Source organism: Triturus cristatus, chromosome 5_2 (assembly GCF_964204655.1).
Source record: "Triturus cristatus chromosome 5_2, aTriCri1.1, whole genome shotgun sequence".
In the NCBI taxonomy this organism is placed as follows: Eukaryota; Metazoa; Chordata; class Amphibia; order Caudata; family Salamandridae; genus Triturus; species Triturus cristatus.
This window is the reverse complement of record NC_140588.1, coordinates 275,699,879-275,726,749: the sequence shown is the minus strand read 5'-3', so window position 1 is coordinate 275,726,749 and position 26,871 is coordinate 275,699,879. Positions and strand designations below refer to the sequence as shown.

Genomic DNA, 26,871 nt, shown 5'->3' with positions numbered 1-26,871 from the left:
TCTTGTGACAGTGTTTCTTTGAATTCACTATACTACCTGGTAGAAGGCACTACTGTGTGGGATATTCCATAGGACCTACTTTCTTTTTTAAACATCTCTTTGTCAAAGATATACCCTCTATTCAGACATGCCCAGAACACCAACAAGGTCCCAACAGTTTGTCTACCTCTACCCGACTCTTTAAATTTGAGTAATCAGAGCTGTGTAAACCAAACAACGAAGGAAATTCACACTCTACGTGTAAGAGGAATTGAATCAAAATCATTAGAAGCTAAGTACAATTTATTTAAATCCATACTATTTTAAAAATGCAATTCTTCGTATGTACTCCCCCATCTTGAATATATTTTAAAGGCATGTGTGCACAGAAAAGCGAGAGATGGGGTGTATTTATAAACAGACATGATTCAGAAGGACTACATACAAAGCCAATCATGCTATCATCTGGAGTATCTTTAAAGAGCATAAAGATAAGCCTGCTCATAAAACATACAAATAAAGGCCCTATGAATTAGGAACCATGTGCTTGTGCCTCATCCCCAAATTTCAATTGTCGGTTGAGCAGCCTGAGGTAGTGTGCAGGCCTCCAGTTAAGGATGAACCATGCCCAAAAAGGAAGAGATGCACCTACAGTTTCATGATATCTTTATTAAATGAGGTATTTGATTAGCAGTGTGAGCTGAGATTTGGATGATTTGCATACGTTGCTCCATGTCTTGTTGGGTGATGCTCCTTTCATTAATAGCATCACACTGCAGTATAGAATAACTGATGGACAGAATGCTTGAATTGATATCAGCCACTGGTAATGCCTTGGGGACACATTTCAGTCCATCATTATTTTGCAGTACCTTCCACCTCAGTTTGGTCCCAGCCATATGCAAATCAGCCTTGACCCTGCTCCAATGGGAACAGTCCAGTCAGAGCAGCCAGGCCAAGTCCTTCCAGAACCAGAGCACAAGCAACCTAATACTGGTTTCACCATTATTATGGCTTATCAGTTGAGGATAGGTTGTCTCCAGTGGCACAATGTGTTCCACAAGACTGTGCTTCAAAGTAAAGCAGTTTGATTGGTCATGCCAGTCAGAGTCCTGTCATACTGAACGATTTGATTGACAGATACCTATTTATTTTGAACCACAGTTTCTCTAAAATGGCAGAACAAAATTACACCGAATCACAAAAAGCATGTTTTCTGAGTTAAGATCTAGCTTCCTGCAAAATTTGGTGCAATTCTGTTTAGCCATCTGTACTGTATCATTGCCTACGTTTTCCTATTAAAAAGCATGGGGGAAAATGATATGGTTGACCCCTTTTTCTCAACCCCCATTTGACAGATCACCCTGAAACTTCCCAGGAAGGAGCTGAGGTAGATTAACCTCGTTTTTGAAAGTTTTGTGAACAATTGTCAAATGGCACCAAAGTTATGAGCAAAACAGAAAACGCCCTTATATGAAGTGCAGGTATATGCATGTATATATTTTGTGTGTATACATATATGTGTTTGTGTGCATGTGTGTGTGTGCGTTTGGGATTCTACACTACGAAGAGGTCTAATTTGCCATGTGGTTGATATATCCATGATGACTTCACATATACATATGAAGACAGAATGGATGTATTTGGTAGATAATATCCCCTTTAACAGTAACGTACACCAATTTATGGGCTTGTCACTATTGATCAAATGTATTCAATTTGAAATTAGTGATGTCACTTGAGATGTCATCAGTGATGTCACTGACCATGTCATCAGGGGTAGCAAGCGCTATATAAATGCAAACCTTTTTCTCTCCTCTAGCCCTCCACTATTCTTCTCAATCCAAATAACTGACTAACATATTCACAACTCAAATTACTTTCACATTTCACTATACTAATTCACCACTAATCCTTTATGGGTTCTGGAGTAGCATGCTACTCGCCGTAAAAGAGCTTTGACACCTCGTCAGGGGTAGTAAGTGCTATATAAATGCAATTACAATACAATACAATACAAAACAATATGAGAATTCAGCAGCAGTGCATTGCGGCGGCATAAGATATAGTTAGCTGAGGTAACTATAACTTCTTACTTTCTATGGTTTTGTACAAGTGAAATCTGAGCCTAACTATAATGTCCCTGTAACCTTTGTTTTTTCCGGTGAATTTCTAAAGAGTTTTTTAATTCTATTTCCTAAATATAACGTCCCTGTAACCTTTGGTTTTTTGTCAGTGAATTTCTAAGGTTTTTTTTTAATGTTATTTCCTAACTATAATGTCCCTGTAACCTTTGTTTCCTTTGTGAATTTCTAAGGTTTAAAAAAAAATGTATTACCGAACTGTTACCTTGGAGAGTGTGTGTCAGTGGCTGTACAGGTCAGTGAGTTGATGTGTTAGTGGCTGTATGGGTCTGTGACTGGGTGTGTGACTGATTTTGTGGGTGTGAGTGGCTGTATGGGTCTGTGACTGGGTGTGTGAGTTGCTGTATGAGCCTGTGAGTGAGTGTGTGAGTGTCTGAGTGGGTCTGTGAGTTGGTGCATGAGTGTCTGAGTGGGTGCATAAGTGTCTGAGTGGGTGTCTGAGTGGATGTATGAGTGAGTGTCAGAGTGGGACTGTGAGTGGGTGAAAGAGGGTCTGAGTGGGTTTGCGAGTGCCTCCATGAGTGTGTGAGTCAGCCTGTGAGTGAGTGTCTGAATAAGTCTGTGAGTGGGTATGTGCGTCTCTGAATAGGTCTGGGAGTGGGTGTGAGTCTCTGAGTGGTCTGTGAGTGGGTGTGTGCATCTCTGAGTGGATCTATGAGTCGGTGTGTGAGTCTCTGAGTAGTATTGCGAGTGGATGTTAGAGGGTATGAGTGGTTCTGTACGTGGGTACATGGGATTCTGAGCAGATTGGTGAGTGACATTCCATGGGTGTTGCTGTGAGTGTTCCCACGCAACATCCTTGGAACCTGACACATTTCCAGATTTACGAGATACCGTAAACCTGGAAATGCGTCAGAATCCTATGCCTCCCCAGAGGAGGTGTACAAGTGGCGCAATGAGGAGAAATACTTTTATTTCTCACTGTTTTTTGCTCTTTCTATGTGTGCCGCAGATTGCATTCTGGAGCACACACAGAAGGAGCAAAAGATCATTAATGATTGGTTTTGTACAAGAAGGAGTCCCATCTTGCAAAACAACAATCATTCCTGCAACGCAGGCACCCGTGCACCATGGCACAAGGGTGTCTGCATTGGTGTACAGCTGTTGTTTGTGCACCGGTGCAGGGGAGAAGAACAGGAATGTGCCTTATCTTGTAGACACAGCGCATTCCTACCCTTTTATTTTGAGGCACGGCAGCGCAGCAAAATGTAGTATATGATGCCCAACGTTCTTAGGGGCTTATTTACAAGCTCCTTGCGCTGCCGGTGAGTCACTTTTAATATGGGAATAAGTTGCATACCAGCAGCGCAAGGGGGTTGTAAATAACCCCCTTAGTCTCCAACCCTCATAATGATTGTGAATATTAAAATGAAAACAAAACCAAAATTAATTTCAGTGAAAAAAAAGTGTTGTTAAATTTAATTTATGGTTGCCTCTGCTCATAATAAATTACCAAGTAGCCATAAAAACCTCAAACTTTCCCTTAAGTGAACAGCCAAAGTGACATGTGAAAACAAACTGAAATGTACCCGTTCTGGTCAACTGCGTAAACCATAACTCATGGCCTACCATGCCATATTCATACTCTCACACCACATAACTATTGAGAGCACACAGGAGAAAAATGGAGGGAAATGAAAATATGATATGAAGAGTGTAAAAACTGTGGGGCTTATTTACAAGCCCCTTGAGCCGCCGTTACATGATTTTTCCCATATTAAAAGTGACGTACCGGCGGCGCAAGGGGCTTGTAATAAGCCCCGGTATGTGCACTACCCTTGGACGTCTTTAAAGAAAGAAAAGCAAGAAAAAGCATTAGGGAATAGCGAGGGCTTCTGAGGAGGAAACATAGGTTTTAGATAATTAGTTGGAGAGACATACAAGGCTGCAGGGAAATAAAGCTAACTGCTGCTAGCAGTCTAATATACTTCTACAATCATGCAAACTACATTTCTCTATGTTAGCGTTTCAAATATATTTATATTTTAGGACAAGCTACATTTTTAAAATTGTTCAAGAATCTAAGATCCATGATCACCTGTTACAGGCAGTACAACAGTTTTTGTAGCCGAAACATGAGCTTCTTTTAAGCGTCTACATTGCAAATCACCTTCGTAGCCAATATTACTCATGCACAAGCTCACTTGAATAAGTACAGATTTTAAGAAACTCCTCTGCAGGACATGTAACCCCAAATATCAGCTGTAATACTAGCTTTTTGCTAAGCACTGTGAAGCCGTTTGAAAGGAGCAAGCACTTTTAAGGCGGAGTGTTGATTATAATTGGATTATTTAATGGCTTTTTCAATTAAAATAATATAAAAATGATGGCATTCACTATGGAGTCTATTCAGCACTTGGAAATACTACTTACTAAAAATTAAAAAGAATCCAGGGCAAAACAGATTGAAGGTCATTGCTTTAAAAAAAATCTTAGTAGCCTTCCTTAGATTAGGTTTTTTCATATATAAATTCAGTTTCTTTAGTAATCTTTGATCCTAGTGATCTGCTAGCTTATGAGATTTTTACATTGGAGACTGTTAGGGCAAGGCCCTGATATTCTAAGTTTAAATATTGCTTGAAAAACTACGTCTATGCTATTAAAAATCAATCACTGAGCAGACATCCTCAAAAAACATAGAAAAGCGCATTGGTTTTGAAAACTCAAATAGAAACCGATGTAAGGCCTTGTGCTTACAACCGATTCGCCAAATGGTCTATGCTAATGCTAGTGCTTCCCCACCCGACCACACTAATCCTTTCTTGTGGCCACCTCCAGACTCACACCAAATATCCAACAAAAACATTTGTAAAGTACAAAGAGCCAAAAAAACACAGTACACGCCTCATCTTCAGACTGTTTTGAGAACATCACCCCAGCCTTCAAGATCCTTCAATGTCTCCCACTCAGGAACCCTAACCAATTCAAAACACAGGGCGTCATCCATAAAACACTGCATGGGAGGACCCCCGGCTCGCCTGTCCAAGCTTCTCAAGAAGTGTTAGCTTAAAAAGCACCTATTATCAGTCACCCGTAAACTGCCTTCCACACTACAGACTGAATATAAGCTATTCAAGGGAGGTCCCTCTGCCCTTAGGGCTTGGCCCTTGAAAGCTACCTTACCCTCCCTCTCGGGTTGTAAGAAGACTGCCTGAGATTATAAAAAGGCCTGAAATTCCACTATTAACCGTTTGGTCAATGCCCAAAGCACATAAACAATAATGTGTCATAAGAACTTGGCTCTTTCCAACACTGTGCCTGACCAGGAGAACACACTTGTCTCACTGAATTGCCTGCCATTGCAGAGCTTAAAGCACCTGGAAATAGACCCGAGTGATCATTTGCACTCTACCTTTCACTCATTAGTGTTTGCAACCCAGTGCCATCTAAAATGCAGCCAGTATGGGACACCATCTACAGGGGTGAAGCAAGTGCCCCCGTGATTTATTTAGCTCCATTCGTACGTTGTTTTAAGCTGGCTACCCTTAATGGACCTTTTCATTTTAAGAACTCACAAATAACGTTGCCTGTGAGTCTTCTTTCCCACTCAGATCTGTCCGGAGAAATCTAGTCAATCAATCTCTATACACTGGTTGAAAAGAAAATTTGCTTTGCTTGTAATCACTGTCCACATTTCGTTCTGGTGAACGATTTGTGCGATTAGACACTACATTCTTGATACATCTGACTAGATTTTACAACACTGCCAGTCATAAAGAAGACAACACAGCAATGCAACTCAAGACCAACTTTTCACACGAGGCCTAATGTCAGGTGCTCAGGGTAGCCTTTACAGGGAAGTCCATTTTCTCCCTATGCCTACTGTTGGACAGTTGTTTAGGCAATGGTAAACAAAAAGATAATTTTCTGCATGGGTCTTTTCAGGGACTTGGTCGTGCCAAGCTTCTCAGATGATTTGAAGGGGGATTCACAGTTTTTCATGGACGAGAGAGAATTTGCTTTGGAGTCAGTAGCTTTTTTTACTGTACTGTGCTGTACTGTACTTATACTGTACTTTTACTACTTTAAAGCAATGTGGCTAACTGAACATTGTGTGCATGTTTGGATGAGGAGCCTTTCCTAAGCCTTCTTTTGCTCAAATGCAAGAGATATCACAAGTGCTGAATAGACCCTTCTACACAAAGTAACAAATATCTAGACACCACAGGAAAAAATGGCAGCCAATGTATACTTACATCTTCATTTGAAAGCTATTGACAAAACAACAATAAAGTACAACGTTAAATACCCACAACAGCTATCAGTAACTACATTATAAACACACACTAGATAGTGTTGTATGAATATACCAGTATATACAAGAATATACTAGTATATTAAAGAACTTCGTACACAATATAACTTGTCTTTGGAACTTTTCTATCTACACTTTACACATCACATTGCTATTATATGATTAAAGAAAACAAACAAAGGGTGAACTACACAAATGTGACAGCTAATCAAGTGAACATACTAGTCTTCATTACAAGTGGCCTGGTTAATTGCAATATGTTTGGTAACTGCTGTTACCACACGTATCATAATTAAGGATTTTCTGACCAATAGTAGCAGGTCAAATTTGCTGAAATTTATTGGGTAAAGGCCAGAATTGACCAAAATATGCAGATTTTGGTTTGATAAGCACAGAAGCGTGTTTGTCCTCAAAAACCTGGAATTGGGTGATGTTGTCGCACCTGATAAATTCTGAGTCTGATTTTCTCATATACGGTAAATATTTCACCATGTTCCTGGCCACTGGTGATGAGGGCTATAGGTGGGTAATTCATGTGTAAAGTATTCGTACTGGAGTGCCATAATGTATGCATATAAATGTATTGTATGCATATTCAACAGTGACTGATGCCCTTATTTAGAAGAGGGCAGTAATTGGACATCTGGACGAAATTGATGAATGTTCTTTAATCTTAGCTCTCAGTTCATCTACCCCATTTAGAGGTGGGAAAATTGTATGTTCCTAAGGGTGGAGCTTCCATCAACTCTATACCAGAAACACCCCCTTGGAAGAGAGCCTCCAGTAAAAATGGCATGGAAATAAATGCCCTTGTAAAGTCATGTTAATTTATCACTAAATTGATGATGACCATCATTTACCACATGTTTAGTAGACATAGAAAAACAATTTTACCCAAGTTATGGGAGAAAACTTCCAGCGCATGAGGGATGATGATTTCTTGTTTCCAAAAACAAACCAGCATTTTAGTATTTTACATACAAATGAGGTGAACAAAGCTTTCCTATTTTTCTTGGTTGCTGGGTGAAGCTGGTAAATCTTGCTCTTCATTCAGCTTGGAAATTTTGCAACATTTCCCAAACTACCTTGCAGGAGAAAGTTTCTGCATAGAAACATATTTGTGAGCGAATACTCTTGCAGAAACATTTTTGCAACAAACCAACACTGAGCAGTGGCGTTTGTAAATATCTAGTTCTGTAAAACTGTGCAAAACTTCGTGGAGATAAAGCCTGATACCTGTGTTTACTGAATTTATTGGGTACAATAATTAGCACCAACTCTGGGGTTTCCCCAAAAATGGAGAATAACACTGATTCTGGTGCTTACACTACCATAATCCGTTAGTTCCAGTAATTAAAGTCTGTACACCACAGAATTCTAATCGCTGCACTGACAAGGGGTTTGTGCAGAGGTCATAGCTTTCCAACACATTTTTAATCAGAGAGTAAGGGGAATATTTACAAGCCCCTATGGCCTCCACAACGTCGAAAGGGACATCGCCTTATTTACAAGGCAGCGTTTAACCACTTAATGTGGCTTAGCGCTGCCTTGTAAATAAGGCACCCTTTCCCGCTGTACTTAGTGTGAAATGGGTGGGCAATGGGTGTTGTGGTGGGCGTTCCACCGCAACACCAATTGATTTTTACCCTGCTCTCTATTTTCAAGGGTGGTGTAAATGGGAGGCAGCGCCAAATTTAAGACCAGGGAAAACCTGGTCTGAAACAGGCGAAACGAGGAGAAATGCTTTATTTCTCCCCGTTTTTGCTGTTTTCATGTGTGCTGCAGCACACATAGAAACAGCAAATTGCCATTGATTGTTTATGTGCAGGAGGGTGACTCTTCCTGCACATAAAACATCCCCCCAAAAAATGACGTTTTGCACCTTCTATGTGTGCTGCATTAAGCAGCACACATGAAAGTTATAAAACGGCATTTAAAGATTGTTTATGTGCAGGAAGGGAGACCTTCCTGCAAATAAACAATCTTCCCCTTAACGCAGACACCCTTGCACTATGGTGCAAGGGTGCCTGCGTTGGCGCTAGCTGCTAAGTTTAGCACCAGCGCAGGGGGAAATGCAGGGCTGCACAATATTGTTGGGGTGCCCTGCGTTTCTGAAGTGGAGGAGCGTGGCGTTAAGCCAAGAAGGCTAACGCCGCACTCCGCCACTTCGTTGTAAATATGCCCCTAAGTTGTAGAAGAACTATTATCGCAGTTTCCCACACTTCTAATATACAATCTAGGAAATAATCGAGAGACAGTCAAGGAAACAAGTGATTGCATTCCACAAATTCACATGCTATCAGGTAACATTACCGTGAGAAGGAGGTAAATAATAAACATCACATAATAACATGAAGGCATTTCATGCTATCAGATCTTGTATTCCGGACAGATCTTCAATGTCAATCAATGCATTGGCTTTCAGAAATGTATCAGCTATGAATTGTGCAGTGAAAAAGTCCACCCACCAGAATGGCAGCTTCATGTTTCTGCTTGCGAAAAGGACTTAACTCGCCTACAACCATAGGGGGCTTATTTACAAACCCCTTCGCCGCCAGTGCGTAATTTTTAGCATAGTCAATACCAAAATTAACTCTTTATATATATCAACACGATGACCCAAGAATTGGCTACCAGCATGCCTTGTTAATCAATAAATACGAGGTGCCTACAAATTGTACACACACTAATATAAAGGGTCATTAGATATTCTCAAAATCCAGACATGGGAGTACTCTGCATACTAATGTAATATAACTGGCAATTTCATTCCTGACTGTGTCAAGGTGATTTAGAGTTTCCAAGATAATTTTTTGAGTTGAACTTTAGCACATAGTACAGCAATCTATAACATTTCAGGGCAAACATGTCACCTTTGATTTTAATGCATTGATTTAAGCGCTTAATTGGCTGATCCTTAGGTGGTTTTCCAGCACAGAACATAAACTTGTTCCCATGGAGTGAATACAGTTTTAGAATACATTTTTTACATGACAACAAATGTTTACATTGACAAATATTGTCTCATCAGCAGGAACAGGGCTTCAGTTTTCGTCTGAAACGCAAGCTGCACTGTCAAAAAACTGGAAATAAGCACCCAAAGTAAGAATTCAAAGCCGGATAACTCACGATCCAACCATCTATTTATTTTAAAGTATTTTCAAATTAGCAAACGTTGCAGTAGAAAATAGGAAATATTATTGGATTTTTAAGTAAGTACACAGAGAACCAAACATTCAATTTTTGTGAAAATAAATGTCGAATTGAGCTTGTTATATGTAATTTGTTGTTTGATTCAAGAATCAGCAAAAAAAGTAAATATTCTGCAACAGATTAGGAAAAGTTTAGACTTAGATAATAGTGGGGAAAGAGATTTGAGTATCAGTACTTATAAAAGAATTATAAGTAGATGATCAAGCCGAGAAAGCGATATTATTGGAAATGACTATCTTTTGCATGGTTTGACTTCTGTAGCTGAACCCGTTTTGTTGGCATTAGAACTGATTGCGCTTTACCCCCGCTAACCAGTGCTAAAGTGCATGTGCTCTCCAATTAAAGCATGGTAAAATCCGCATCCACCGAATGATCATATTTAATTTACTTATACATCTCTAGTATATGGTACCATATGTATTTAGGGCCTATAAATTAAGTGCTACAAGTGGGCTGCAGCACTCATTATACGATCCACTAAAGTATCACTGAAACACATGCCTCAAGCCTTTGGAGCCTGTGGTACAGCTTTAAACTGCCATTTCGACCTGGCAATAATTTTTTTTGCTGTGCCTAAACCTTCCTTTATAAGACTTATAAGTCTCTCCTTAGAGCAGGCCCTAAAGCCCAAAGAAAAGAGTGCATGGTATTTAACATTAGGACATGTGTATTTTACATGCCCATGCAGTGAAAAACCTCAAAAAAGTCATTTTTCACTGTAGCATGGCCAGCTGTCCCTTTGAATAGCATTTGGCTACAATAGAACTCCTTACAATGTATAACTTCAGTTTGTGCGTAGCAAGGAAAATGATTCAAGGACTCTTTGAATTAGGAACTTTAAATTCCAACCTTATGGTCAAGTCGGATTTTTCATTACAATTTTGAAAATGTCACATTTAGAAAGTTGCCATTTTCAAACCAAAACCACATGTGCTCATGGTCACCTGACTGGTAATTGCTCTCCTGTAGTGTGATGTGTATTCATTTCAGACAGTAGACATAAGGGTTGGGTTTGGAGAGGTGAGGGTCTTCCTGATAGGATGGCTGGGAAGGAGCTCTGTCCCTGCTCTGATTGCATTTCAAAGGGTAACTTTGAGGCTGTTTCCAGCCCTTCCTGAATTCAGAAGAAGCCTGCCCTGTCACTGGCAGATGCAGCTCACACCTTGGCTTGCCTGCCCTTTGTTTCACTAGTCAGGCTTGAGCCAAACTAAGGGGAAAGGAAAGAACTGACCAGATCCATTTTCTGCGTTAGACAAAGGGCTCACCCACAGCCTGACACAGGACATAAAACTGGCATTCCCAGAACCTGAAATCAGAACACTCCTGCACCTGTGAAGAATCAGAAGATAGACTGCCCTGCTGTCTGAAGCCTGAAAAGACAAGTCCTGCTTGCTTTGAACACATGATCCTAGAAGTGACTCCGATGGTCAGTTGGCTGACATCCTGTGAGAACTACGAGAACACAACAAGTTCCAGAGGCATTTCTTGCTTCCTAGCTGACCTGACCCAACTGAAACTGACCTGGTCCCCTCTGCTGGCCTCTGTGCGAGAGATTGATGGTGCCTAAATGCTGTCCTTGAGGTCCTGGACCCTTGACTGGAGTCAGAGTGTACTTCTGCCCGCTTAACTGAAGGCTTCACCGGATCTCACGCAGAGCAATGCAGAGCCCTGCCGAACAACGCTGCTTTTAACCAAAGGCTTCACTAGATATGTCACGAAGCAACACAAAACCCAGCAGAGCTGTGCTACACTGTTACCAGCTTGAAAACTCACTGGATCCAGCACAGAGCAACGTTGAATCTCACAGAGCTGCCCCACACAGTTCCTCGCCAAAGGCATCACTAGATCCAGCATCAAGTGACAAAGAGTCCCACAAAGCTGTTCAGCTCCTTACTAAAAGTCTTGCTGGAGGCAACACCGAGCAATTCAGAGTCCTGCAGGATCGAGTCAGACAGTCCACACAGTAAAACATCCAGCGGCCGAACCTGGTCCTGTGTCCAACCTGTGCTCCCTTGTGGTCGTCGGCCTGAACTCATGAGTTTGTTTCAGTCTGACATGACCAAATTGTCGCAATTGGCACTTTGCTCCTTTTAGCGCTATTTTTACCTGAAACTTTAAAACCTAATAACTCTCCTACTACTGAAGGGAGTTTTGTCATTATGGTATCATTTTATTTATTAATATTTACTCAATTTTTCTAAATTGGTTAGGGAGTCTTCTTGTGTTGTGTTTTCACTTTAGTACTGTATGAGTACTCTATACTTTATACATTTCCTCTAAGTTAAGCCTAACTGTTTTAGTGCCAAGCAACCAGAGAGTTAAGCACAGATTTATTTAGTGACTTTTGTTGTTCACTCTGACAAGGATTGTGATTAATATTTGAGGTGGGAATACACCCCTGAACTAAAACTCGAATTTCTTACAGGTATTACAAAAAACAGTGTCTCAAAATTCAGTCAGGAACTGATTGCAAGGACACAGTGGAATTCCTACGCAGCCTAGAGTTCAGCAACACATAAAATGGCCTAGCATTTGAGGAAATGGCATGAAACATGGAAAAGGAATAATCATTTATGCCACTTAATATCTGGAGCCAAACTTTCAACAGCATCCACCTGGTTGGCAACAAAGCGGAATATGATCTTGGCAGAAGTTGCTAGAGAGATTTGTGGAATAAGGTCTTTTAACACTTGTTGGACCATGATTTTTGCCAATGAAAATCTGCTCGGAAATCTACCCATGTGTGTGTTTTAATAAATTACTAACGTGTGTGAAAACTGAAATTATTAAAATGTGAAGATTTAGAAGGTACGACCGAAAATGTGCAAGGCTGCACGCATTTTTAATAGTCAGAAAAACACATGTAGAATGGAAGATTTCTTTATAGAGTTATGAATAATAATAGAATAGAATTAATTTACATGTCTAATAATAATGTTCTTATGTTTCCTGAACTGCAGGAATATTCAAGCACAAACACAAAAAAGCTCTTTTATTCTTCATGAAAGTAAAGTAGGCCTAGAAATGTGGAAATTATTTTCCTTTTCCTTTTCCCTCTGCTTTCTAAAACGTGTAGGCCTAAGCAAATGTATGGGTTAGGGGATGTGCTACGGTGCTCCTTTGTTTCTCTGCACGTCGTTTCCTGATGTCCTTGTAAAAAACATAATGTTTGCATCCTTAAAGAGCAGAGAATAGTATGACTCGTTCCTGTCTAGGTGAGGATTTAGAATGAAACTGTTGCTATGTAGTTACAAAAATATGTAATTGTAGTTTTCTTCTTCCTCTCTAGGAAGTTATACAATTTGAGACAAAGACTGCTTAGAGAAATTTGTAAAGTCATCATTAGGCGATGTATGCCTCCCCTAGTTCTGACCAATGGGAGTGACTTGTAGGGTTGAGGAGAGTTTCTAACTAAGTGTAACAAAGTTGTGAAGTCAGTATGAAGACGCTGGTGGGAAAATGATCATCGGTTCGTTCACATTCTGGTGACCTGTCCTGCATTTGTGGTATGCTGTATGCTGTGCTGTGCTGATTCCTGATCTGACTAGCAATCCTGACTGCGGAGAACTTTTTCCCTAGAGACTTTGCACATCATTGTCTGGTGATGCTGCCTACACTAGTCGAGGCTCTGATTGTTTCTAGGCTGGATTACATTAATGTTTTGTACCTGGGCCTTCCAGAATATTTATTGAACCGGCTTCAAGTGGTTCAGAATGCGGCAGCAAGAGCAATTCTCTTGTTAGGCCACAGAGCGCGGGTGTCCGCCCACGTGGAAGCCTTACATTGGCTGCCAGTCCGAAAGAGAATTCGGTTTAAAGCTTTGGTTTTGGCATTCAAAGCCCTGCATGATACAGGTGATCCCTATATCAGAAAGAGAGTTCAGAAATACAGTCCTGGTAGAAATCTGAGGTCGTCTCCGCAGCACCAGGCGTTTCTTTCTAAATGTTCCCTTGTCCGCAAATGCGGTCGCTCTTTCCAAGTGCAGGCCGCCAGTTTGTGGAATTGCCTACCTCTGTCACTTAGACAGGTGCACGACCTACTCATTTTCAGGAAAAGACTGAAAACCTGGTAATTCCAGCAACAGCTGTAAGCCTCCCCATTATCAGCATAGTTCAGTATCCTGTCACGAGGCTTTGCAGCGCCGGGACACTGTATCGAGTAGCCGCGCACTTTACAAATACCAATTAACATAACATAACTATTCTCCTACGGCCATGGAGATAGTTTCCTTGACTAATTGCATGCTGTGCATTAGTTTTCTCTAATTTACCGAGTGGTAACTGAACTGTGATTACCCTGATGTTTTCTTTTTTCCCTCTCTTCCTCCTTATTTCTCACCCGAGTTTGACGATCTCTGAATTACTTTGTTTGTGATAACTGTGATGTTTGCCTGTGATATTATGAACAAAGCGTTTCTTATGATTTGTACTTGTGTACGACCATTCATATTTTCGGAAATAATACCAAAAAGGTATCTAGAAAGAATAGTGTCTGTCGTTATTTCTTGAGTTATGATTTATTTTTAGGATAACATTTGACATATTATTGATGTATTTGTGGTGTATAATATGATATAGATGTTTCTTCATCACAGGTCCTCATGAAGGAAATGATCCTCTAATTTCTCTATATAGTCCCGTATAGCTCTACCAAAGATCCCTTGAAGGACCTTTGATATTGCTAACAGAAATGATAATGACTTATGGGCCCATCATTATAGTATTTACGCTTCCTTAGGTGTTGTAAAGGTTGGTGTGGGATATAATATGATCCCCCTCCCTCCCCCCCCCCCCACCGCTTTTGCTGCATCACACTTCAGCTCCAAGTGGCATGCAAATAGACATTTCTAAAAGTTTGCAGATTTGCGAGACTTTGGCACAGGTTCTTTATTTGATCATCTCTATAAACAAATATCAAAAAAGGATTAAAGAAGGAAGTCAACTGGTAGCATGATCGCTTGTTATTAAACAGTATTTCTAGCAGACCTCAGGAAAAGCTAAAAACAAATGAAGCCGACATTATTGAAAAAAAAGGAAATTTAACTATAAAAACAAGTATTGCCTTCAGCTTCAGCCAGTCAAATATGCTTTGCACAAGGCCAAACTCAAGTTAGATCATGCTAAACCGTATAATTACTTGGGGGCACTAATCAAGGTGCCTCATTTTGCTAGCTCAATTACTTCAACAGAAACAGAGACCAAAATCTGTTACCAATGGATTAAATAAATTTAACCCAGTGAGCCTGATTCACAAAGATTTTGCTTTTTACAGGTGTGACTAACTCTTTTAGTAATCTTTGCTTTCTTCAGATTTCCAGGAAAAAGCCGAGTGTACTCCTAGTTCAATCAAGACTTACTCCTGGAAATCAAGTATAAGGCAGGAGTAACAGGAGAGTAAGTCACAGGAAAAAAACTTTGTGCACCAGTCACTAGTACACTGCTTCTTTATGGCTCATCATTTATTTTAAGCAGTGATAACAGCACTTTAGTCACCATGGGACTGATTCCCAAACATTTTGATGAGACTTATTCTTATTTTACTTCTGGATAACTCTATGGGCCTGATTTACGTAAATTTTGTTCTGATTTGCTCTTGTATTTCTCTAGACATACTTCTGACATCCAGGAGTAAGGTAGGAGTAAACCAATAACACTGTTGGCTTACTCTTAGTGTTCAGGAGTTTGCCAGTAGTACTACAAGAGTAAGTTACATGAACTCACAGGAAAATCTTTGTGAATCAAACCCCTCTCATTCAGGAGTACTGAACAGTCAGTCACACTTACTCATAGCTAAGTCTTTGTGAAGTGGGCCTGCAAGCTATAAATTGTATGTGCTAAATTTTCAACTCTGCAGTGTCATATATGACTCAAATTTGGAAGTCAGCAGTACCTACATCAGCTGAGAGTGTGCCACTGTGTACATTACTGAATGCAATAAAGTTGAAGGCCGATCTCTGAATTGAGAAATGTGGTATAACATGATAATGTCTCCAAAACAATGAACACAATATTCCCCCCCCCCCTTGTGTATCCAAAATATTTGTAAAATATAAACTGCCTCTTTTTGTTCAAATTTCCTCCTTAAGATTAAAACCAAAGAAGGGCACAGGGTACACTGGGAAACACTTAAAAAAGCATCTCAGTTATTTATTCTCTACTATCTGAGGAGAAGAAGAGTCAATATAGACCCAAATATCACTGCCATGAGTGATTGCAGGTATACATTTCATCTGATATATCTTTAATAATACTTACAGGAGTTTTTTCTATAGGCGAAATCGGAAACAGAAACAATGGCCCACATAAACTGGTTTTTCGTAGTAGTAATTAATGGGGACCATGTGCCTGCAAATTAAACTGGACTACCAAATAAGATGACTCAGGCTAATTCATGATCTTGAACCCAAAAGACCCTTTTTTTCTTTTGCAGATTTATATAGCGCAAACTCGACCCAAAGGTATTGGAGCGCTTTACATGACCTAGTAAGCCTGGGGCCAACCACCATCACAAAAGACTTATTGTAACTAGTCAGCAGTGTGCGTTAAAAGTGTGAAGGCCCCTCCTTTGGTGACTGTGAGGCTGACAGAACTCTGGGAATTGGAGTCCCTGTCTAGAAACAACAACAAGCGCATGCCACACTGCTGGACAGCACAGCATATTAAATGCATGATGACCACTCCTCCGGTGACTTTTAGTCCGACAGAATACGGGGAATTGGATTCCCTGCCCAGAAACAGCAAGTGGCGCATACAGACAATAGAGTGCGTAATTATCGGTAACTCTGTGACAAAGAGTAATACAGAATTACAAAATTACTACGATTACTCCTGCGTAATTGACATTCCGCCTAGGCCTAATATACAGGACATAATTCACAAAGAGTTTGCTATGCAATGTAAGAGGGAATTGGTAAAAAGTACCAATTTTTTAGGGTGAAGGAAACAACCAGGGACATGATTATATTGTAAATTCCTATTTTAATTACATAATCTGTAATAGGACTGTTGAAAAGAAAAAAAATACCATGACAAATTTTATTTGTTTCAAATTAACTGATACAATAGAAATGCTATCTATCTATCTATCTATCTATCTATCTATCTATCTGTCTATCTATCTATCTATCTATCTATCTATCTATCTATCTATCTATCTATCTATCTATCTATCTATCTATCTATCTGTCTGTCTGTCTGTCTGTCTGTCTGTCTGTCTGTCTGTCTGTCTGTCTGTCTGTCTGTCTGTCTGTCTGTCTGTCTGTCTGTCTGTCTATCTATCTATCTATCTATATAGCTAGCTACCTATCTATCTACCTACCTACCCACAGGCATCTGAAAGATATTATACATATAATTCCGGTACTTTCTGTGACTGTGGCCAATTAATTCCCATTGGGTTTTAGAATTTTAAGTAGTAAAAAACAAGTAAACTTTTTTAATTCCTTACATGACAAAGTCCATGGGACCCACCTGTAAGAATTTGCCGTAAGTTATCTTGAATAGCATTTCAGGAGTAAGGTGTATTCCTGGCTTACAATTTGCAAGAGGGACTGATAATAATAATAATAATAAGCCAGAGGTACTACGAGAGTAAGTGGTACGTACCCACAGCAAACTCTTTGTGAATTGGTCCTGTTATATTTTCATCTTGTTTGCATTCATGTACCACTGCTCTGTCATTAGTCCAAGTCAGATACACATCCTTGCATTCCTTACCTGTGCTCAATGGAGAAAGGATTGGGTAGTTGTGATGACAACATATCTAAACAGAACAAAGCCTGCTCTGCATAAATCATTGGGTTGCCACCCAAACTAATTATACAGTTTCGGATATCACATTCTTAACTTGTTACTTGACAGGGTAAACACAGCCAAACTCAACACAAAGGTCTTTTGTTTAACATATCGCTTAGGTACATTAAGAGCCAAAAATAAGTCTCGCCCAAGGGAACAGTGTGGGTTAAGAAAAGGCCATGTGAGGGTTGAATCATCCACCCAGGAGGTTCAGTGACTATGACTTTGGATAAAAAAGGTGCAGGGGAAAATGATAAGCTGGTAAATACTGAAGCAAAGGAAGCACAGATCTGTTAAGCACTAATTACAAAGTTAAGAACTCATTATTTCGTATGGAAAGCAACCTAAACTATAATATCCACTGAATATGACCACTTATGGTTCCTATCACTATTGGAACCATAACACACCCAAGATCAGACTGCAAATTCAAAAACTTGCATCCGGGATGGTTTAGGGCGAATGTGGAGTGGGGTGGATAACAACTATAACTGGACAATTTAAGTAGTTTGGAGAGTTTAAGTTAATTTCTATCATAATGTGCCTTAATGAACAGTATGTTTCTTGTAGTAGTATGCCAACATGAGTCAGAGCATTTGCATGTGTGTGTGTATATACCGTGCTTGATTTAGATGAACATTTGATTGAATAAGAACAATGGGACGATTGCAGTGGAGTCAACCTCTGTTTATAAAACATCTTAGAAATGTATGCAAATCCTCCTTAATATATTCATTATCAAGGCATTTCCTGTATCATCAATTGTAGACTATATTTTTCTTGACTATTTATTTTTTTCCAGTCATTGTGCAATGATCCTCCTGTATTCATAAAGCTTAATAGGTGTAAAAAATGACTTTCACTGATGCATATACAGCAAGTGATAGCATTCTATAAGCATTTTGGTTAATCTTTGGCATCAGTTGCCAGTGTCCTTTTCTAAACTCAGTGCCCAGAGAGTATAGCAGCAGAAGGGAAGCGGTGGCACCAGTGCATAATTTGAGCCGGTGTTTGCAGGTGGGGCCCACCAGCACTCTGTTTGGAGACTGGGGTATATTAATAATCATAAGACGTTGACCAAGAACAGGAGAGAAAAACAGGAAAGGGGAAAGGAGGAAGACAAAGGCAGAAAAATAGTGAGAAAGATCGAAGGCAAGGATGAAAAGGAACCTGGAAAAGTGAGACAAAGGGTTAAGGATAAAACGTTGGTGGATAAAGAGGCATAAGGTGAAATCAAGACTATACACCGTTTTGGTATTTAGGAACCTCGACATTTAGCAGCGGTGCTGCCATGCTTCTGAGAAGATTTTGTGCCACAGAGCGTATTCTTTTGAAAATTAAAGGCCAGGGTAAGATCTACCATCTCAGCAAGGGTGGCAGCCTCTCGCTCTCCATTTTAGGGCTTCTTAAATTCCTGTGGGAAACCCAGAAGTCCCTACTGCCCTAACCCCTTTAGGACATATGGTGATATCTCCTGTGCAAACCTGGCTACAGGACCTATCAGGAGAGACTCCTCAGCATCAATGCCTCAATTAGTCCTACTGAGCACTCACAAATGTGACAGGTTCTGTACTGCTTGATGGTCACAGACTAACATATGGGGTCACATGAATGTTGTGAGATGTGATGTCATCACACAGTGTGTCTTTGGCATATTAGAATTGTTTTAAGGGGAGACGGCGCGGCGACGCAAGATGGCTGCCACCTGAGAAGCTCCACCGCATTGAGCTGCACTCGAACAAGAAGGGACCTTTTTCGGGAGCCGAAGCCTCATCCAGACGATGGATTCCAGTGCCGGACCGCATGGAGACGATTCAGTAAAAGTCTCAGAACATGGCACGGTCTGGAAACTCTTTTATTTTGTCTCATATCCTCCCGTTTTTACCGCGGCCGCCATTTTAAATATTTCTGCTCATGCGCTGCACATTCCATTAGCGTGATGTTCCCGCTTCATCAATTCTCTTCTACACCTCCTCATATTTTCACAACAGACTGAAGTCTTCACCTGATGAGTGCAGGAAGATTGTTTTCAGCATTTATTTTTCCCTTTTCTCCTCACATCGCCACCAAGGAACTATGCTTTGCCTCACATAGCGCTGTGTAACTTGTGGGTCTTCACGCCACCTTCAGCCGCTTTCATATGGCGATAGTTACAATGTTTACCCTGCAGTAATTTTCAGTGCCTACTCTCATTTTTTCTTCTGTTAAGCTTCATACGTCGCTTTTGCTGGCAATTTTTTTTCCACTCCTCTATTGTGAATTTGCTATGTTTTTTTTTATCGCTAGCAATTTTCTCCTTCTACGCTAGTTTTGTATTGATAACTGCTTCAAGGCTGCTCACCATTCACAGTTTCCCAGCCTCTACATAATGATGGAGCATCCACATAAGTCTCAGGGTACCTCATCTGGAGGGCGCAAGGATGCAAATGCTGGAGCAGGCAAACGTCTCAAAAAGGACCCACCTTCTCCCTCCAAATCACCACTTCCCCTCACATTGGAAGACATCATGGAGGAATTGCGCCTTATCAGGCCTTTCATGACTGACACTGCAGCCACCCTTCAACATATCGAAGATAAATGGTCGGGTCTCGACTCCAGAATTTCAGATGTCGAGCAGAAGTCAGTGACGCCCAAGACGTCGTAGCCAGAGTTGAAAGTCTTTCAAAAGAAGTAAATCAACTTAAAAAGACCACGGAGGATTTGGAAAATCGTTGGCCTTTCAAAATCCGTGGAGTTCAATATTCAAAGAGCTCATAGACTGGGGCGCCTGAGTGCGTCCCCCTCTTCAAAACCAAGAGGCATAATTGCTTATTTTCTCCTCTATTCAGACCTCATGGCTATTCTCAACGCTGTTAAACAACACAAGCAGTTGCTATGGTCTGGCCACAGAATCTTCTTCAGTCAAGATGCCTCGAAGTCGACTGCCAACCGACGGAAGGAGTTCCTTGACCTCAGACCCGCCTTGCGATCTATGAATGCACGTTATGGATTAATTCATCCTTGTTTCTTTAAAGTCACCTACAAAGACAGAACTGTGAGCTTTGAAGACCCAGCTGATCTCCGAAAATTCATTCATTCTCACAAAGAAGAACTAATGGAACTTAGCAAACCATGATTGTCTGTTACAGTTTTCCTGATGTGTTTTTCTTAATGTTTTTCCAGTTCGTTGCAATTGTTTAATATATCTTTTTTTTGTTTACTCCCTCTTATGTTCCCTAGATCTACTGTTCCCTATGTGGCTGATGATGTTCCTTACCCTCGTTTCTCTCATGTTTTGTATCGTATGTGCAGTTCAACCTCATGGCCCCATTCTACCCTAGTGTATGATAAGCTCCCTTTATTTTACCTCATTTTATCCTCTTTTAATAAATGCATCTCCTACCCTTTCTCTCACAACCAAAAATTTTACTCAGTCCCAGTCTGTAACCTCTTTCTTCTCCGTGTTTCTTTTCTGTGTGGTTGTCTTGCCTTTTGCCGCCCCCCTCTAACTTCAATGTCCTCTCCCTTGAATGGTCTTATGGCTAAAGCCTACGGGCTTTTTGTCATCTTCTTCTTGATATCTATTTTGGGGGAGCTCTATCCTCCTCCTCTTTTTCTTGTATTTGCTCCTTTTCTCTCTTTCATTTTCTCCCTCTGTACTTCTGGGTCCTCATATATTATTCCTCTCTTTAGACCATTACTTCCTTTTTATTTCTCACTCCGTCCTCGTGCTTCTCTCTGTCTTTCATTATTTTTCTTTTTATTTATATTCTGTATTCTTTTCCCTTCATGCTCTCTTTTTTGCTGCTGTATGACCTGTTGGCTCCCTTATCCTTTATTCTTTTTACACCTCCTTGATCTTTTTTTCATGCCCCTTATCTGCCAACTGATTTTTAAGTTACTCCCACTCAATCTTCTTCTCCAATCTACTTTCCTTTTCAAGTATCTATTTTTCTATACCTCTTACTCATAAAAGGACTCCGTGTTATAACCTGGAACGTTAAAGGATTGCGTAATCCCGTCAAAAAACAGCAGGTGCTATCTCACCTCACCAGACTGAACTTCCATGTTGCGATGTTGCAAGAATCCTTAAATTACCAGACTTATCATCATTACGTAAACAGTGGGTGGCCGAAATATTCTGTTCACCTGCTGTTAATAACAATGGTGTGATAATTTTATTTCATAAATCTTTGAATGTTTCATTACTAAATGAGTTTACTGATACAAATGGTAGATGGTTATATTTAGATGTTAAAGTTAACAATCACCAGCTTTCTCTTTGTAACGTTTCTGGCCCTAATGGCATCGACCTATCTTTTTGGAACGTCTTCTCCACTTTCCTTTCCTCACACTCGGCTGAGCTCTTGATTATGGGTGGTGATTGTAATCAACTTATGGACCCCTTTCTTGACCGGAAATCCCTGACCAGATACATTCCAAATAAGATGCAGAAAGGGTTTCTCAAAATCATTAATAATAGGGGATCGATAGACATATGGCGCACCTCCCATCCTGATGTTCTAGAATTTTCCTTCTTCTCACCTGTCCATAAATCACACTCACGGATTGACAACATTTTCCTCACTCAACCTGCTCTACAATTTGTGAACAAAGTCGAAATTGGCTCTATCCTTATTTCTGACCATGTTCCGGTTATTCTTGATATGGACTACCCTTCACCCTCTCCTACTTCCAGAAGATGGCGCTTCAATAATTCCCTTCTTTTAGACCCACAATTTTCCGAACAGTTTATCTCTTTGCTCAGGAGTTTTTTCATCATAACCTCTCTTCCGTCTCTCAATTCCACTCTGTCTGGGATGCTTTTAAAGCTTCCGCTAGGGCCTTTATTATAGATTTTGCTTCTCTGAAAAAAAAGAAAGCCCTCTCTCATTCAACACTACTTCTACAACAAATCAAAACTTTAGAAAATAAATACTTCACTACTAACTGCCCTGATACCTTGCCCCTTCATATTAAAGCCAAAATGCAATATAACAAATTATCTTGGGATTCGGCCAGCAATTTTCTTCTCAAATTTAATGCTAAAATGTATGGTGGTCGTAATAAAGCAGGGAGATCTCTAGCAAACTATCTCAAAATTAAGAAACAAAAATCTAAAATTGTGGCCATTAAAGATGAATTAGGGAATCTACATCCATCAGACTCGAACATACTTGAATGCTTCACTAAATATTACTCCACTCTTTATTCTCTTGAAATGTACCCTCCTCCAAACCTCATTGATTCCTTTTTTCAAAACATTCCTAAATCACCTGATAATAGCCCCAATCTCTCATCTCTTGACGCCCCCATTTCTTTTAAGGAACTTATCGAGGCGATGGCCTCATTACCCAAAGATAAAACACCCGGGCCGGATGGTTTCACCGCTCGATTTTTTCTACACTTTAAAACATTTTTGACCCCTCATCTCATGTCACTGATTGACTCTTTTCTGCTCACTGGTGAGTCACAGGGTTCCTTTACGCAAGCGAAGCTTTGTTTAATACCTAAGAAATACAAAGATCCCTCTCTGTGCAAGAATTATAGACCAATTTCCTTAATAAACACCGATTGTAAAATCTACGCAAAACTTCTTGCCCTTCGCATCAATAAGGTTATCCCCAATTTAGGTAATATATATCAATCCAGTTTCGTGAAAGGTCGGTCCATTACAGATAATTCACGTACTTTTCTAAACATCATACATTTAGCCTCGAAGTCTGATTTTCCTGTCGCAGCCATCACTTTAGATGCCGAAAAAGCATTTGACAGGGTTAGCTGGGATTTTATATTTGGCGCTTTGAAATGGCATGGTTTCAGTCCCCCTATGATTAAATTTGTGAAACTCTTATACCCAGCACCAACTACGTATATTTGGGTAAATGGAAGTCAATCCCGATACTTCCCCTTCTTAGGGGAACTAGACAGGGCTGCCCTCTTTCTCCCCTTCTTTTCATCCTCACCCTTGAACTCTTCCTGGAAACTATTAGACGTTCAACACAATATACTGGATTTCAGTTTCAAAACCTAGATATCAAATTCACCGCTTATGCAGACGATATTTTACTATTTATTTCTCACACTTCTGTTTCTTTGCCGGCTTTTTTCTTCCTATTACATGATTATTCTTGGGTTTCTGGATGCAAATTGAACGTAGACAAATCAGAAATCCTACCTCTAAACAAATTCTGCCTCCCCTCTATGTTTACTGGTTCTGGCTTTGAATGGACCTCTTCTCCCATTAAATGCCTTGGAATTTTATATTGTAGCAATATCAAGGAACTCATTAAACTCAATCATACTGATATTCTTAAGAAGCTCACGGCCCTCATCGATGGCTGGTCACCACTTTTCCTTTCATGGTGGGGTAGATTAGCTACGATTAAGATGATTCTCCTCCCAATCATTAACTTTTACCTCTCTATGCTCCCTGTCTCCCTTCCTAATACTTTCTTTCGTACTATCAATAGTTCACTGATTAATTTTCTTTGGAATAAACGTAAACCCAGAATTTCATTAGCTCGCCTCCAACTTTCTAAAGAATTGGGTGGGGTTAACTTTCCCAATCTCAGACGATACCATTCAGCTTTTACCTTGAAATAATTTTGGACTTATTTGTCCGACTCCACTACTTCGTCATGTACGGCATGGAGCGCATTAGAACAAGCCCAATATTCACCATGTTCTCTCCTTTCTGCTATCCAGGGCACTTTACCTCCGAAGCGTATGTCCTTTCCTACTCTTATTCACTCAAGGGCTCTCGTTGTATCTTCGCTTAGCACACATCTTTCTATGAATAATCACTCCCTAAGCACCCTGATCTGGTATAATAAAAACTTTAAGATCAATAATCACGCCTTATTCTGGAAAGAATGGATTGACAAAGGTATCACTATTCCCCATAATCCTTATATAGTATTTCCTCGCAGCATGACTTCCAATACAATTTACTCAAGGATGCCCTTACTCGTTAATACTTCCCTGCAAATCCCAACCTTATTATTGTACCTGAACATTCATCTCCTTCTACTGATTCTATTGATTTCTCCACACAATTTAAAGCTGCCACCATCTATAAGTTATTATCTCATTCCCTTGTTGCTCGAACCAAATCCCCTATGGAACTAATCTGGGAAACAGACTTAGGCCTTGACCTTCCCTTTCCTACATGGGATCTCATTTGGTCCAAAACCCACACTATTTCACGCTCAGCCAGCACCACGCAGACCCTATACTATTTTTACAATAGACTATTTTTAACTCCTAACGATTTATACAGATTTAAATTACTAGATTCTCCTAAATGTTGGTCCTGTCCTCACGAGCATGGGGATATTTTTCACGTGTTTTTCTACTGTCCCCTTGTGAAAGCCTTTTGGTCCCGCATTTGGTCAAAATTGAATGACGTTCTATTGTTTAACATTCCTTTCCATATTGAACACTTTTTTTTGGTAATCTCTCCCCTGCCTTGGTAAATTATAAAAATGATGGTAATTTCATTAACTTATTTCTAGCTGTCACCTCAAAATTTTCTGCCAAGCACGGTGGAATTTATTATGTCACCTTCACAGAATGGACAGAGCTTATGCCACTTCCACCTCTTTGCTGATTAAAAGAGATTTACTATGGTTACCTTTAACTGATTTTTTATCTAGGAAGTCAGATTAATTCCTATTGTTATATATAGCTTTGTTGTTTAATATATACTGAATATTGCTCTTAACATGTTCAATGTTTCATCTTTTTTAGGACTCTTCTTTCTCTCCTTTCTTTCCTTTCTCTCTTCTTTTCTTCTTTTCCTCTTCCTTTTCTTTTCCTTTTTCTCATCTCATCTTAAAATCTTCTAAAATGCACCTGTACTTAGTATAGTTTTGATTTTATAAGGATATTGCCTGATATTGTTTCTAATACCATGTTCTATTTTATCACTTTCCAGTCATTATTAGACTCTGTATTGATGTTTTACATTGCTTACAATCTCAATAAAGCATTCTAAAACAAAACAAAAGAATTGTTTTAAGAAAATGTCCTTAATCATGAATGATCTTAGGCATCTGTACGGCCAAATTTACTAAAGCGTATGCATGAAATATTTTGCATGGGGTTTTGCATTTATTTTCTATTGCCATAAAGTGCGTTCCCTGGGTTTTTGTCTCCTACACATCGTAAATCTACGTGTGTGCTTTTTGGCCTTTTGTTTCATGTGTTCTTAATATGAATGGAAGCTGAAGATTCACAAACATAAATCATCAGCTTAGTGAGTGAATGAGTGAGTGAGTGAGTGAGTGAGTGAGCGAGTGCATGAGTGAATGAGTGAGTGAGTGAGTGAGTGAGTGAGTGAGTGAGTGAGTGAGTGAGTAAGTGAGTGAGTGAGTGAGTGAGTGAGTGAGTGAGTGAGTGAGTGAGTGAGTGAGTGAGCAAGCAAGCGAGCAGGCTAGCCCAGGCATGGAGTAAGTATTGAGAAGAAATTGGATCAGCCTAAAAAACGCGCTTTCAAGATCCCAGCGATAGGATGGAGTGAGTACAGGTCAGTCAGAAATTTCTAATGATTATCAGTAATACTGGTATTTATCACTCTGTATTCTTTATGGCGCTTTTCATAAATAGGGGCATTGACATGCTTGTTGAAATGTCTTTTGACATTTATAAATTTGTAAATTACTGGTATCCATACCAAACAATACATATTACAATATGACTTTATTCGATATGAAATATCATAAAAGTACACCAGTGTGGACAGCATAAAAGCCATGCATTGTACATCATATGGCAATATAAAAAGATATTTAAAAAAAAGAGAATATATACATATAAAACCATGAATACAGTATCCACCATGCATACGGAATGGACCTAAACTTCTGGGAGCCTGACTCTTGAGGACATTAACATTTTAGTGCGTATCTGCCAAGCACACCCCAAGTATTTGGCTACCCCACATACTGTGGCAAGTACAGAAGCATCAGTTAAAATAAAACGTAGTGCCACCCTATAATCCGCAAAGCCCAAATTCCTGCAGATTGGTCGCAACCAAGTGGAAGAGAAACCAGACTTCTTAAAAAATTATTGTTGGACCCGGCCCTTCTGGCAGGTTCACCCCCGAGACTTTTCGCTTTTTATTGATGACTTGGTTTGGTGATTTTTGGATTTCTGCGCACTTTACCGCTGTGTCCCAGGGTAAAGTGCGTGCGTGTTGTGAGGTTGGCCTGCCCTCCCATAGGAATGCATGGGGGAATGTATGTGTCCTGGTAGTTCCTGATGCGTGGGGTGTGCAGGCCCGTGTTTGGTATGTGCGGACTCGTGTGAGTGAGTGCTGCGCGATGATGTGTGTGGCGTGCATGTACCTGGTGTGGAAGTGCCACTTCTAGAAGTGGGCACTTCAGTGTGCAGTCTGAAATGTGTGGCCTGTCTGGTGATTGGCTGGTGAGGTCAGGTGACGGACTAGGGAATTCCCCAGAGTCAGGAGGAGTCACCCAGTGGTGAATGGGGAGTTAGCATGTAG

General features: G+C 40.1%; 1 protein-coding gene across 2 annotated transcripts in view; it reads right to left on the bottom strand.

The window, feature by feature from the left end:
• Positions 1-26,871, bottom strand: part of DCDC2 (doublecortin domain containing 2) — a 568,433-nt gene that overhangs the window by 297,709 nt on the left and 243,853 nt on the right. The gene's annotated exons all lie outside the window — the stretch shown is intronic.